The sequence below is a fragment of the Ambystoma mexicanum genome, chromosome 13, assembly GCF_040938575.1.
Source record: "Ambystoma mexicanum isolate Mex_15411 chromosome 13, UKY_AmexF1_1, whole genome shotgun sequence".
NCBI lineage: Eukaryota > Metazoa > Chordata > Amphibia > Caudata > Ambystomatidae > Ambystoma > Ambystoma mexicanum.
The window spans coordinates 197,065,259-197,080,060 of NC_090938.1; the positions used below are offsets into that span (position 1 = coordinate 197,065,259).

The 14,802-nt window shown below is 42.3% G+C and overlaps 1 protein-coding gene across 7 annotated transcripts in view; it reads right to left on the reverse strand.

Moving 5' to 3' along the window:
• The window catches only part of NAV1 (neuron navigator 1), a 999,939-nt gene that overhangs the window by 750,838 nt on the left and 234,299 nt on the right, over window positions 1-14,802 (reverse strand). The window contains exon 1 of one of the 7 annotated variants that reach the window (XM_069633623.1): window positions 3,984-4,086. The exons of the other annotated variants lie outside the window; for them this stretch is intronic. The gene's annotated coding sequence lies outside the window, so the exon portion shown is untranslated. Of the gene's footprint in view, window positions 1-3,983; window positions 4,087-14,802 lie in introns of those variants that run through there. 7 annotated transcript variants of the gene reach the window in all.

Sequence of the window (14,802 nt, forward strand, 5' to 3'; positions counted from 1 at the left end):
TTTGTGGATTTATGTATTGAGAATTTTTCTTCATATGTGATGAATTTTAGGTGTGTGGGGATTCTATTTATCACTTAAAAATGATCTTGTGGATAAAATGCTTATTTTATTTATTAGACGTGTGTTGTACATTTGTTTCAACCTAACACACATTTGTGATGTTTCATGATTATTAGCCCCAGTGTTTAAGGTTTCAATGAGGCCAACCTACCTTTTTGGTTTTATAACCAATTCCACGACCATCAGACCCAATGCCTAAAAAAGACAGCGAAGCCCAGCTTGGGATAAGAAAACCTGCAGCCAGAAAGGAAAGATGCTGAATTAAGTTGATTTGATTAACATCTGGTTTATTTTTGCAGATGCTCTCACTAGCATTCACATTAAGGAGAAGATTAAAAGTGTTTACTAACTAAATCCATTGTTTTCCATTAGCCCTATTGCACCTGAGTCAGCTTTATCCAGTGAGACTTTGTATCAGGCAGTGTATTGATGTATGGGACTTGCAGTCCCAGCATGTACTCAAAAATGCATATTAGAAGTGCCAGGATGCAATATCCCGCTGACTAAATAGTCAGGCCTAAACATCAACATTCGTTGCATATACAGAGAGGGCGATATTTCCAAACAGAAACACATTTAGCATTTACTTTGTTATCCTGTGGTTTCATGTCAGGTCTGAGCAATTTATGGGATCCTCTTTTCAGTTTTGCTATAAGTTGGTGCCTTGGTGCCGGCATTGGACAATTTGACTGAATTTGTTTGACCGTATGCCCCATTTGACCAAATTTAGGCTGAACGAAATGATCGTACAACCAAAAATTGGGTAAAATGGGCCGTACTGTTTCATTATAACAAGGGGAACGGGAGTTGCGGGGGCGTCTGCCGCTCCCCCTGCCCACTATAATGGGAACGGGGGTTGCAGGGGTGTCCCCCACCTTCAGGACATTGGAAGCGGGGGACTTTAAAAAAAAACAGAATAAGGGACCCTGTGGCGTCGGTTCCAACCCGTGTTACAGGGACGGAACTTATGCTGCAGTGTCAGGTGTAAAGCGGACAGTGAAGGGTGAGGGGGTGGGGATGTATTGGGGCGAGGTGGGGATGTATTGGGGGAGGCAGTGAGGATGGATTGCTATGATTTTGCCCACAGCAAAATTGTGTTCGCAGCAAAATTGACTATGGTCAAAACCGCTGCGAAAAATTATGCCACGGTCAAACCATACCAATCCTTTGTTCCACCTCTAAGCCAAAACTAATGCTAGGAACGCTAAAGCTACAAAGAGATGGTTTATGAGAAGGAACACAATGCTTGTCGATGTTTTTTGGTTATTTACTAACTCATTTCCTTCCCATGGCAGCTAATTCATATGGCCATATCCACCCACTTCCTGCCCATTTCCACCTAAGAAATACCCTCCTGGGATCTCTTTTAGCTAGGTTTTTCAAGCCTTACCATCAAACGGTGTGCGTAAATTGCCTGCCAAGATTTTTTTAAAGCAGTCTTCTGAAAGCCAATGCTGTAATTAATTGGTGCTGTAAACACACTACTGGTGTAATAGAACTGTCTTAAGCCACTTAATGTATATGCACATTCATGTCCTTAACTGAAGTCCTGTTAAAAACAAGCAGTGGCAAATCCAGCAGTTTTGGCGTGTGTAGAGGTATTAGATAGGCATTAGCCAGGCACTGCTATTACATGCCCAATTACTCCCACCATTTTCCGGCTGCTACCATTAATGGTGTGTTAGTAACATTACGGCGGTGTCTGGCAGACGTTGCTCCCATGTCTACACAAAAGGTGATTTAGTAGTGCCAGTTTTCTGATTGTAATTGTGACACCACATTATTAGAATGCAAACAATAACCACAGTGCTGATTGGACGAGATGACATGGGACAATTTGAGATTGCTGGATTACTGGATATTGCAGACCTCTAAACTGAAACTGACATTACCACTGCATATCATAAAACACATAAATAAATAAAACAATATGCATTTATAATACACCTTGGGAATCATTTGAACCTGCCTACATCTTTAGGGTCTGGTACACAAACCTGAAATGTTAACTCGCCGCCAAAAAAGAAAGTTCACACAATAAATAGTGTGTGTCCCAAACAGCAATACGCGTTTTGAATCATCGTTTGAATATATGCAAAAGAAATCCACTGAAATCATGGCGCGAGTCACAGGCACACAGACCATCTCACTTCAATCAAACGAAAAGTGCAACGTGTCCAATATGTACTCGTTTGCATTATAAATAAATGCAGGAGGAGCTAACATGAGAAACCGCATTGGCATGAGGAGCTCGCATGCCAAAGTGAGTTTCCGTAGTTTTCAATATATTTTAGGTACAGCAAGTATTGGTGCCCTGGACTGTAAGAATTATCAATATTGCCGTTTGCTAATTATTTTCTCTGCATCACCCCATTATACGCAGACAATTACTGCAAAGCCCAAAATATATATTTTTTAAAGTTATATTTCACTGCATATATATATATGCTGAAGTAATTATATCATTTTGCAAACTGTGGTATCGGTTGTTGTTCAGCTTTCTTTTACTATATGTCCTTAAGTGTATGCTAACCATGTATTGGGATCTTTTTATGGAATTATCATGTAATTTTGAAAAGTTGATTCTATTCAGCTATAACAAAATTAAAAAAAATTAAAAATATATATATATATATATGGGGGTAAAGGGTTAGGGTGATAATACATGTGGGTGCATAGGGAGAACGTGGGGGTCTCTACGCTTCATATCTATGCAGTGAAATTTGAAAACATTGATATATGTGAAATAATTGATTTTTTTAATGCAAAGCACAAAATACTGTTTGTGCTTTGCATTAAAAAAATCAATTATTTCACATATATCAATGTTTTCAAATACTGGTAAAGGCGCAGCAAACCAACGGCACAGGTTGTGTCTTTATATGTGCCTGCAGCTGTTTTTAGAAACGTGTCCAGGCTTGGTGGCAGGTGTGTTAGGGTTAGACTATTCTCAGCGGGCTACATGTGTTGCTTTGCACAGCTGTGATGATTGTGCGGTGCCACCTACCCAGGGTCGCAATGTGTTATAGCAGAAAGGGTACCTTCAGTCAAAATGATGCATTTCCAACCTACTAATATGGCAACACGAGGATTGGCAAAGCCCACAGTTCTGGCTGTTGTGTTGTCGTGAGATCAGAGTTTTCCAAGCATTGCCATAATGGCACTGCCTAGGCACAAGATGGCAATGTCTGTCAAACAGTGTTAGTATCGGTATATGTGATGGCGTTAACTGGCAAATAGCTAATGTCTATACAAGAGCCTCAACTGCTGGCTTTGACAATGCTTGTTATTAAAAGAAATTCAGTGGAGAAAACAAATGCTAGGACACATATATCGCTTATAAATCAGCTTGCTGAAGGCACACTATGTTAAGATGTTTTGATTTCACCTGGAGCTGGTTTCTGGCAGCAATTAATCAATGACTTTTAGAAGGCTGGAAAGAAAATACAGAGCTAGCTCAATCTATCTCAGAGGGGTGTGTTTAGGGTGGGGAGCACAAGGTAGTGGGTGGGAAGGACCATAGGGACTTGCACGACCATGGCTGGTCAATGGGTGGGTAAACATCAAAACACACACAGTTGTGCCCCTGATCACATTCCATCCTGCTACTATCTTTACCTGCCATGATAATAGTTTCGGTGTATAGGCTATGCTCACTGCACCACCCAGTTGGCAAAACTAACTAGACTTAATCCATAGGCAGAGAGGATAGAGGGATTGAGACAAAACACAGGTAATGTGCACACAAAAGTACAAAAAAGACACAACGGCTAGTTATCATAGAGAAACTCCTTTTCCTGGCATACAATGTATGGGCACACATAGCACACGGGTTTCCTGTGCAATGGTTGAGCAGAGTGCATCCCTCGGCTGGCCCACACTGGATGCAAGAGAGAGAGATAGAGAGAGAAAAGGATGCTCACCTGTATGGCTGGGCCCAGCCATGGTAGACAGAGCTACATGCTGGGGCTGGGGCTACTATTGGGCCGCTGCTAATCGCTTGCCGGAATTCTGCAGCAGAACTGCTTCCCCACGCCGTGCATTTTCTTAATCTCAGAAAATGCAGCGCATCCCTTTTCTCGTCTGGTTGTCATGGATCTGTCTTACCGGAGAGAGTACAAGTTGTCATGGACACCCAGTGACACCGGGAAGAAGCAGAGGCAAGGGATCTGTTGCTTAGCGACGCAATGCTGGGCGTTTTAGTAAGCCTGTGGGTGTGTGTATGTGTGTTGACTTTGTTGGGGGTCAAGTTCAGAAGAAGGGAAGGAAATGGAAAAAGGCTAGTAACAAGGTGAAGGGAAATGACGGTGGCTGACAGGCGGGAAAGATGGAGGACTAGGAAGATTAGCAATATGCTGAAACTCATCATGACACATATGATGCGACTTGTGTGGAGGTCCTTGGCATAACAGTAGCACAGTAAACCCACATAAATACATACAACAAGTTAAGAGTGGGTCTAAAGGCTTGGAGGGATTACGCTGACCTCCTACTACACTCTAAGCCAGCTTTCCCACAGACAGTCAACATTCCTTTTTGATGTCTCTTGGCTCACCAGCGGGTAGCAAGGGCTGAACTAAATACAAATCTCAAAAAATAGGCAATCCATGCTGCATGAACAAGCACCATTACAATTGCAATTATGTTTAAAAGTAACAATATTATGGTCCAATAAAAGTATGTTTTTAAATATAGCAACAACTTCTGAACTACAATTAACAAAGAAGATTTGGGATGAAGCCTGCATAAAATACTATATGAGCGATGAGGTTCATACCTAATGACGGAGATTCATTTAGAAGAATCTGTGACGAATCCCAAGATTTTGTCACTTTTCCCCTAAGTGGAGCCCCTTCCCTTGAGGCCAGGGAGGTGAGGCTGCTACTCAAATTGACCCCTTGGGGTGGTTCTCAGCTGGCAAATCTCATGGGGAAGAAAACCTCCATATGGGATTAGTGACAACCTGGGGAGCACATGGTATCCCCATAGCCCACCTAACCCTAACAGACCTTCCTATGCTCCTCCCACCAACACTTTTTGCCATACCATCAATTTGGGAAATACTGGGACGAGGGAGATTGTTGACTCCTCAAGTACTGAGATGAGGGAGAGACCAATTGACTCACTGGAAGACTTCCATTTCAGTACTGGGATGAAGGAGACGTGTGGAAGCACAAAGAGCATTCACAAGAACTTGAATGGACAATCTAGTGTTTTCTGAAACCTGAGTCAGAGCTGAAGAGGGAAATCAGGAAGGAAAGAGAAGCCCTCCATGGAGGAACTGTGCGACGGGAAGCAGACCGGAGTGGAGAACAAGAAGGTTTTTGCTGGGGACTCTGCCACGCAGGCAGAGCTGTCCCGACCTGGTCCACCGTGGAGAGAGCGACTGGAGCCATGGAGAAGCAGGCCTCCAAATATGAGAAGCAGCTGGAACATGCTGTCGACGGGAGACACATAGCCCGCGAGGAGCCAAATGCTGAGAGGCCACAACAGCAGACAGGAAAGCAGCAGTGGCTGCGAGAGGGCCAGTGACCGACTGAAGAACACTGTCAAGCCCATTTCAGGTACCTGGGTTATGGGATGGTTGGTGGAACTTCAGAAGGGTTGACAAGTGTCCGAACATGGGTCAGGGGCATGGACCCTTTTATGAAGAATAACCTAAGTCATCTTCATAGTCACAAGTACCTGGCAGGATAGTGAACCATCGTTGTATTTCAAAAATAATCAGGGTGAGAGATCACATATAAGGTCCTTTACTGCATTAGTGCATACTCATATATTGAATGACAGATAAATGGAGCTGTTAGGGTTACCAAAACTTGGACCCTTGGTTATTTATTTCGCAAGACAATTTATTGTACATTATTATAAATTCTTAATGTTTATACATTTTTACAAGGCAAAACCCCAAAAAACGGAAGGCTCTTTCACTTTGACAATGTGGTAGTGCCACTGTGTACCATCATCTTAGATGCAAAGGATTAAACTCAAAACAATGCACATTTTCTATCATACGTGATACAATATTTACAAATGAGCATGTGCTTTCCAGGGCATGATGCAACTCTGGAGTACCAAACAAAACACAATGTGACATAAATTACAAGACGTTATAACAGGAACGTCGACACTATAAGTTTTCAGCCAAATTAAGATATTTTTTGAAGCTTTTAGTGAGAGTGGCCTTCTTCAAGACGGGGGAGAAGTGTACTCGGAGTCCGTAGGGTATCATCATTTAGAAATGCTGCGGTAAGTATCCGTAGACCAGTCCCTCTATGATTGGTGGGGGCTGCTTGTTAGATAACGCTCCATGTCCACTACATGGGTGTTGAAGAATCCTGTGACTCTCTCATGTGTACATAACTGAACACATCTAATGAGAGGCCCAGCTGGGAGCTCGTACGTATATTTGTAGCAGTCGTAATGCGTGGATTAGTGAGGAAGACAAGCCGGTACTACGCGCCTGCCTCGTACGTGCGAATTCCTGAAACAATGCTGAGTCTACGAATACTTACTGCAGCATTTGTAAATGACGATACCCTATGGACCACAAGAACACTTCTCCTCCATCCTGAAGAAGGCCATGTTGTGTCCGTTTTTTGGGGTTTTGCCTTGTAAAAATGTATAAACACTAAGAACTTATAAAAATGTATAAGAAATTGTCTTGCGAAATAAAGGGTCCAAGTTTGGTAACCCTAACAGCTCCAATTATCTGTCATTCACTAGATGAGTATGCAATTACGCAGTAAAGGACCTTATATGTGATCCTTCACCCTGATTATTTGTGAAATACAACAATGTACCCATCTGGGCATATCAGGTCCTAGCCAGGCACCCTTTTTGTTTTTTCACGCTAGTGAACCAGGTCTGTAGTACCAAAAGGGGGGAATCCCACAGGTCTGGGACCCAAACCCTTTTGCGAAGAGCAACCCAAGTTATCTTCATAGTCACAGTACCTGACAGGATAGTGAACCGGGGCTACTGCAAAATGACAAGAGAAACACACAGGGCTTTGAGAAAGGGAGGCATTCCCCTCAGCGTTTGCGAAGTGTGAAACCAAGAGAGATCAGGAGAAGGATGCAATACCTCCTGTGTTGTGCCCTGTGAAGGCAAGAAAGATCAAGGGAAGGCAGCCCTACACCCCGGTGGTGTATATATCGTGAAGCTTAACAGAAGAAGGCCCAGGGAAAGGAGGCATTCACATAGCACTGTGGAGACATTGAGAACACAATACCTGGGGAAGGGAATCATTCTCTCAGGTGCAGTTCCAGCCTATGATTGGAACTCTGGCTCACTGTCCAGAAGAAGGGAGTAATTCTTCTAGACCAGGAAGATCCACTACCTCTGTTTTTATTAATTACAAGTTTGAGAGACAGAAGTAGTCATTTTGACAGGACGGTGAACTCTTTTATTGGACAGCTCCCTTCCCCTGTTTGCCCCTGTTAACCCATGGATGCCTGACAGGACATCCTATAATGAACACCCAGGTGTGGTGTTCAGCCATTACTGTACTCTGGTGAAACCCCAACCACTCCTACATTACTACTGCCTACTCTTAACATTATGTTGTCCTGCACTGGGATCTTGGATTTGCCTATGCATTGCACTTAGATGAATTGTTAAGGTTAGCCTAGGTATTACATTTAGAAGAAATGTGAAGGTTAACCCATATTATTGCACTCAGAAGGACTGTGAAGGTTAGCCTAGGTATTGCAGTTAGAAGAAATGTGACGGTTACCCGATGTATTGTGTATAGAAGTAATGTGAAGGTTAGCCTATGTATTTCACTTAGATGAATTTTGAAGGTTAGAATATTTATTGCATTTATAAGAAATATGAAGTTTGGCCCATGTGTTGCACTTAGAATAAATATTAAGGTTAGCCTATGCATTGAACTTAGAAGAAATATGAAGGTTAGACTATTTATTGCACTTAGAAGAAATGTAAAGGCTAGCCCTTGGGTCGCACACAATAGATTTAGGAGGATAGCCCTTACACTGCACTTAGATTACAATATGAAGTAAGCTAATGTATTGTACTTAGCAGTTATTGAGGGTAGCCAATGTGTCGCACCCAGAAGAATGGTGAAGACTGGCCCATGAGTTTGCACACAATAGATTTATGAGGATAGCATATACACAGCACTTAGATAAAATATGAAGACAACTAATGTATTGCACACAGAAGATTTTTGGAGGGTAGCCAATGTGTAACACCTAGAACAGCTGTGAAATGTGCCTATGTATTGCATCTAAGAAAACTTGCAAGGTTAGCAAATGTCTTACAATTAAAACTGTGAAGATTACCCAATGTATTGCAATTAGAAGAATCATGACCGTTATAAGTATTGTGAAGGTGATCAAGGTATAATGCTTTACAAACATTGAGAGTAGCCAATTTACTAATCACCCCTGCTCCTGCTCCTCTCCTTCATGCCTCCCAAATACCACACACACCCTACGGGCCAGCCAAATTACACACAAAACATTCAAAACACACATCCAACATAATACACATTCCTAAACAACAAACAATCCCTGACAATGGGCCTCAACCCTCTGGATACAACAAGCCAGGGTCGGACTAGGACAAGAAATAGGCCCGGTCACCCAAAATAAAAGTGGCCCAACCCTCGCCTCACAACCCTTGACCTCTGATGACATCCCTTGAAGTGATGTCATTTGACCCCACTCCAAAGTGACATCTCGGGAAGCGATGAAACCTTTCACCGCTTGACAAAACAGGAAGTGGCATCAAATAGCACTGTTCCTAAGTACACTAAATTACTGCGAATCCAAGCAGACGTCCAAGGCCAAATGATAATATCTTATTGTATAGCACTTACGCTTAGCTCTTTTTTATAGAACAAATATGTATACAATATCACCCAACCTGAGTTGGTACTCATTTATTGACCTAAGAAGGATGAAAAGCTTTTTTAAAAGAAATCGGCCCCCACTTCTCAGGGACGATTTCGGCTCGGCCATGGGCCGAAAGGCCGAGGGGCCAATCCTACCCTGCAACAAGCCAGTGCACATAATCCAAACTCACTTAGAAAACCGACTCATAATGGACACCAGTTCCTCGGGCATCAATAGAAGAGCACAACATCTACCCTACCCCACTTTCCTCACTAACCCACCCCTCCCTCTTTCTTGCCGAGCCACTTGAGCACCTGGATCTTGCTGAGTTTAGGTAAAGACCTTCAAGTCAGCGGCTTTCATCTGCAATATCCTCACAGCTCTTCTGCTGTCAACTCAAGAGATCTCTATTCTCATTGCGTGTTCCATCCATTTTCCTCTTGCGGGCCAGAGCACAAATTCAACCCATTGCTCACAGGTCTTACAAATATTTGTTCAAATTACAGCAAGACAGACTCTGGTCTTTCAGCAGCAACCATAAAATTCATTATACCCGAAGACGGTATCACGTGGCTTGACTTCCCAAAGCCTGATAAACCATGCAAGCAAAAGAGCTTTTCAACTTACCAGAGAAAAAGATACTCCAAACATGACTTAAAAGATAGTCTTTGAAGATGGTTTGAACTGGCGGCACACAATTAGGGATCATTCAGTCTTGCAATTGGTCTAGTTCCAAGCATAGTCCATTCTATCCAAGTAACTTTTTCTTTAAAGTTTGGACCAGGGACTCTCAAAGGAATTTTCTGTTGACAAGTGCAATCCCAGGTAGCTGAATATTTCAAAAGAATGAGCTTGGATTACCTTCCTAAACAGAATCTGCTCTCCCTTTCTTATCAAAGCATACATATTCACTTTTTATATATTAACATGAGCATGGGCTCTAGGAGAACTGAAAAAAATGGTATCCTCTGTGGTCTTATCCTCCATTCACACAGCACACTGCTAACTGCAAATAGAGGTAGCCTCTCTGGCGTTACTCAATCCTTACTCAATCCTTACTCAATCCTTGTTAAAGAGGTTTAATAACAAGTCCCATTCACAATCATAGATTTTAATGTACGCTCTTCTGGTACTACACCTTTGCCGCATGTAGTCTTTGCTGTCTCCACAAACCTTATTAGATACTTTAAATGATTAAATGGGGAGATGCACGTTCTGTAAGTTCTTCATGCAGCCTCATCGCGGTTGGATCAAGCATCATACAAGTTGTGAGGTTAAACATTGTTCATGTAACATATACCTTGCAAATAGAGTTAAAATTCAATTTATGGGCTTATAAAATATGGCAGCCTGCAATACCCATAGAAAGCCTGTAAATAATGTTCTTATAATACATGGAAGTCTACAATATCTGTAAAAATGCCTTGAAATAATGTACTTATTACAGGCCAGTTATTACTCTCAAATGGGCTGTTGGATTGCTTCATGCTTGATCCAGCAAAGAGAATTCCAGCTGCCATTGCAGCACTTAATGAAAGCCATGAGAAGCCCTTGCTTGCAAAGTAGTTTTCTGTGATGCATTGTAGCTGCGAAGTGACAAACAAATGCTTATGTTAGAATGTGTAATTAGTGCACTGCTGCAGTTTCAATCATGTTAGCGAGAAACAGCATGTTATTACGTATTTTTAAGGACAGCATTAAGCTTTTATTTGAATACATTTTATTAAACTGTTTGAACTAATTTTTTGCAAAACATTGGGAGCTGTATTTTTGCTTTTTAAATCTAAACAGATTCTATGTTGATTATATGGATCAGCAAATGGATGATCTCTTACATTTGTGAGAAATCTGGGGCATTCTGATATTTAACCCGCTTATGAACCCCCCAAACCCCTGACGTAACCAAGATGCTAGTCTAATAGCAGAGCGAGTAGAGCGCTTGTTTTGAAATCTGTGCAGAGCCTGCTGAAGCAGGTTCGAATCCCGGCAGGGCCAAACTCAGCCTTTCATCCTTCCGAGGTTGATAAATGAGCACCACACACTGTGGGTAATAATGAGCAGCACTCAGATACCTGATGATTTGTAGCGCTATATAAATGCTAAATTATTATTATTATTATTTTTATTAAGAGAAGGGTAACACTGCCAGAAAGATTCTAACCTCGGAGTGAGGCTGTGAAGGTGTACTACGGGGATGGCACATGTTTGAAGAACGGAAGTGGGATGCCAAAGATGAGATCTGGCATCCCCCTTTTCCTAATCCCGATCTATCCTACCTCCCCTCTACTGTCATAGGATATAATCACGCCTGTCCTACCCAAGCCCAAGATCTTCCGTCAAACAATCACACTCGGAGGAAAGCAAGGGAATGTAAAACCCCTTTTTCTAACTATAACATAACTTATCCTCCCGTCTCTTTAATATCATAAACTACTGTGAGACCCAATCTTTTCCTTGACTGTTAACCTCATTTACTAAGGGTACCATAGCAAAAGAACTAAAACCACCTTCCTATCATAAGACACAAAATCTTCTTTTCCCAAAGTATCACTCAAGTACTGTGACGAAGAAGAGGAAATCAAGAGGAGTACTGATTTCCTATGAGAACCACCACTATGGTACTGGGACAAAGAAGATTCCGATAGAGGCACATCAACATTTTCATACGCCATGTCCCACTAACAAGACCAGGCAAAATCAGGCAATTGAAATCAACCATGCTGCCCACCTGCAGCCCATCAAGTCTTCAGGAGAGTCTAAAAGGAACACCAGCAATCAGCAAAGAGAGCGAGTTGGGAGGAGAGCTGAGGAGTCGTGGCTGCCCAGGACCAGCTGCAATGATATAATATGATATGATTAGTCAGTTATAACACACCTGTACACAAGTGTTACTAGGCGCGACAAGATAAGGGAGGGAAGACAGAGGGAGGACAAGACAAACGATCTTACTAGGCCTTGTGTCATTCAGATCGTGCAAGTGCGAGAACGAGAAGTGCAAGGGGAAAGGGAGGGGGAGTGCAAGATAAAGGGGAGGTAAAAATAGGGCAGAAATGCTCTGAGTAAGTGCATACAGGGCAGCGTGGCTCTGGGTAGTGCAAGGAGAACAAGGGACTGTTTACAGTTACTGCCCTAAGTGTAAGGAAAAACAAACTCTATTAAGGATAAGGCACCTGGTTGCACGACCTGTAATGGCTGGACCGTGTGGTCTGACAACTGCGCCATGACCAGGGGAGAGCAATTGAAAGCAAGCAGCTGCATGATCTAAATAAGGAAATACCATTTAACCAGTTGAACAGAGGTAACCACAAAGGTCTAAGCTTGGGCGAGGGAAGCCTAAGAGACCCATTGAAGAAGTGTGAAATAGAGGACCTCTGGGTTCATGGAAAGGAGACCCAGAGAAGCCTAAGGAATTTACTGGGAAAAGGTACAGTAACTTCTTTTGCCAAGTGAACTTTTTGCCAAGTGAGGTTTGTGCCAAGTGAACTTTTCTTTCTTTGACAAGTGAACCCTGAGAAACTTGTGACATTTTGTAATCCTTAGTGCCTTAAACTTGGGGCAGGGAGCTGGAGAAAGGCTCCATTGTTACATTAACTTTACTTAGAACACTATTGAGTTGGCTAAACCCCATTCACCCTATTATTCTGAAGAAGTTGGGAAAAGCATAGGTTTTGACACAGGCAGTATTTTGTTTTGGACTGACAGACTCAGACTTCCCTTAGTTTTTTTTTTCTGTTAGGGAACATTCTCATCTTAGAGTTAGGGCAAGCTAGGTGTACACCATCCTCTAAACTTAGAATAAAGGTTTGCAAACTGTGTTTCACTTGTCTGTGTCGTCTCTTGATACTGTGCCTGTCTCACAATAACATTAAGCAAGAGACAAGGTATTAAATGGAATGACAGTGTGAGGCCATGTATTGGAAGGAATAAAATACCTCCTACAATACATACAAAGGGATATTGCAAGTCACCTTGGAATTCTGTGACCTTATAAAGGAACTTCGCCTGGGTCCTCATTCCTCCATTTGGTCACGAAAGTCCTTGGTGACTTGCAGTATCCTAATAATGTACGGCAGGGGGTACATTACCCCATACATTACACGCCAGTTGAGACATCACTGCTCTGTAATCAGTGATTCTGCTTCAGGTGTGATGTTGCAAAGCCCGCTGCTTGAGTCAGCACAGAGCAGAATTGAAGCTTTCTGTGGCACCTTACAGCCATTAACTGATAAGGAGCTGTTTATGATATTAGTGTTTTGTGCAGTGCTGGTGTATAACACACAGACATCAATTTGCATGACAGTCTGTATTTTTAAGTAGAAAACAAAAAAAATAAACGCTTCTTGGATGCATTTTATAAAACCACTTAAAAGTAATTTTCTACTAAACATCTTTAAGTGCAAACAGATTCTACAATGATCATTTTAGCAAATGGGAGATCGCATGTATTGCATTAAGTGAGAGATCAGGCACTAGATGGGGTGAAAGTGTAGGGCCATGTATTATAAGGAATACAATATCCCCTTAACAGACATAAAAAGAATATTGTAAGTCACCTCTGAGTTCTGAGACCTTATAAAGGCGCTTGGCCTTCAGCCCCATTCATTGGTCATGGAACTCTTTGGCAATTACCTTGCAGCATACGATAGTGGGTACTTATCCGCCGTACCAGGCCTTTTCTAAAGTAAATGCATGTGCCTTTCACTCCACACTGAATGGAAATATTTTGTTACTGTGCAGCATTGCCAAGGAATGGAACATCCTTAGCACATGTAATGAAAACAACAGCTGCATTATGCATGATTGCTAAAAAAGCTTGTGTATGTCTGGAGGACCAAGAGAAAAACACATGTCAGTAGAGCACTGCTTTATTTAAGCAAGAAGCCCAGAGATGGTAGGCATTACCTTTAGGGGTAATGCCCCCCACAGTGAGGGGTTTATTGCTATTAGTACCTTGGCCCATTGGATGGGGGCACTAATAGAAGTTGTGAAACATTGTGGTGTTTCATACTTGAAAAGAAGAAGAAAAAATAACATCTATGGCCGCCATGGAATGGGGTCTCTTCTACCTTTCCATTGCTGCCAATTGTAGAGTTGCGGGGTTGCACCAGGAATACAGCTGTTCCCTGTCCCGGCAAGGAACCAAGCTGCAGAAGGAAAATGTGGGGGGTGAGGGCAATGGGGCCGCGCTACATGCAGGGGAACACTTACCTGAACACCCAGAGGGGGTAGATGGCGTCCTCCTGCTCTGAGGAGGCTCCGAGCAGGGCTTTATCATATGATAAAGGCCCAGTTCTGAGTCTCCTCATTGGCTGGGATGCATAAGCCACCCTATGCCGGGTACTTATACATTACAAAGAAGCACAAGTCTGCAGGCATTTGAGGAAATACCTGGAGTCCTATTTAAAAAAGCTAATAAGTAGTACAGGCTTGCTGAGACGGGCCTAATTGATTTATGGAAGCTATCCCATCGTACACAACTAGACTACACCTTCCACTCGCCTACACATAATACACTCTCCTGTCTAGATTATTTTTTTTCCCTCCAAATCTCTCACAGGCACTATTATTGACTCTACGATCTCTAATATTATTATTTCAGATCACGCCCCCGTTTGTACTTCCTTCAACTTCGAGGATATCAAAAAAACGTTGCCCAGATGGAAATGTAGTAATTATTTGTTACAAGACCGGTAGTTTATTCAATCTGTTCAGTTATTCCTACAACAATTCCTCACTGATAACCACAATAGCAATACTTCTGTGGTGAATAATTAGGATGCGTTCCGGGCTGTGCTTAGAGGCCATATTATGGCTTATTCAGGCAATAAAACAAAGGTTGTGCAGAAAACATCTTGATGGTCTATATACCCAACTTTCCTGT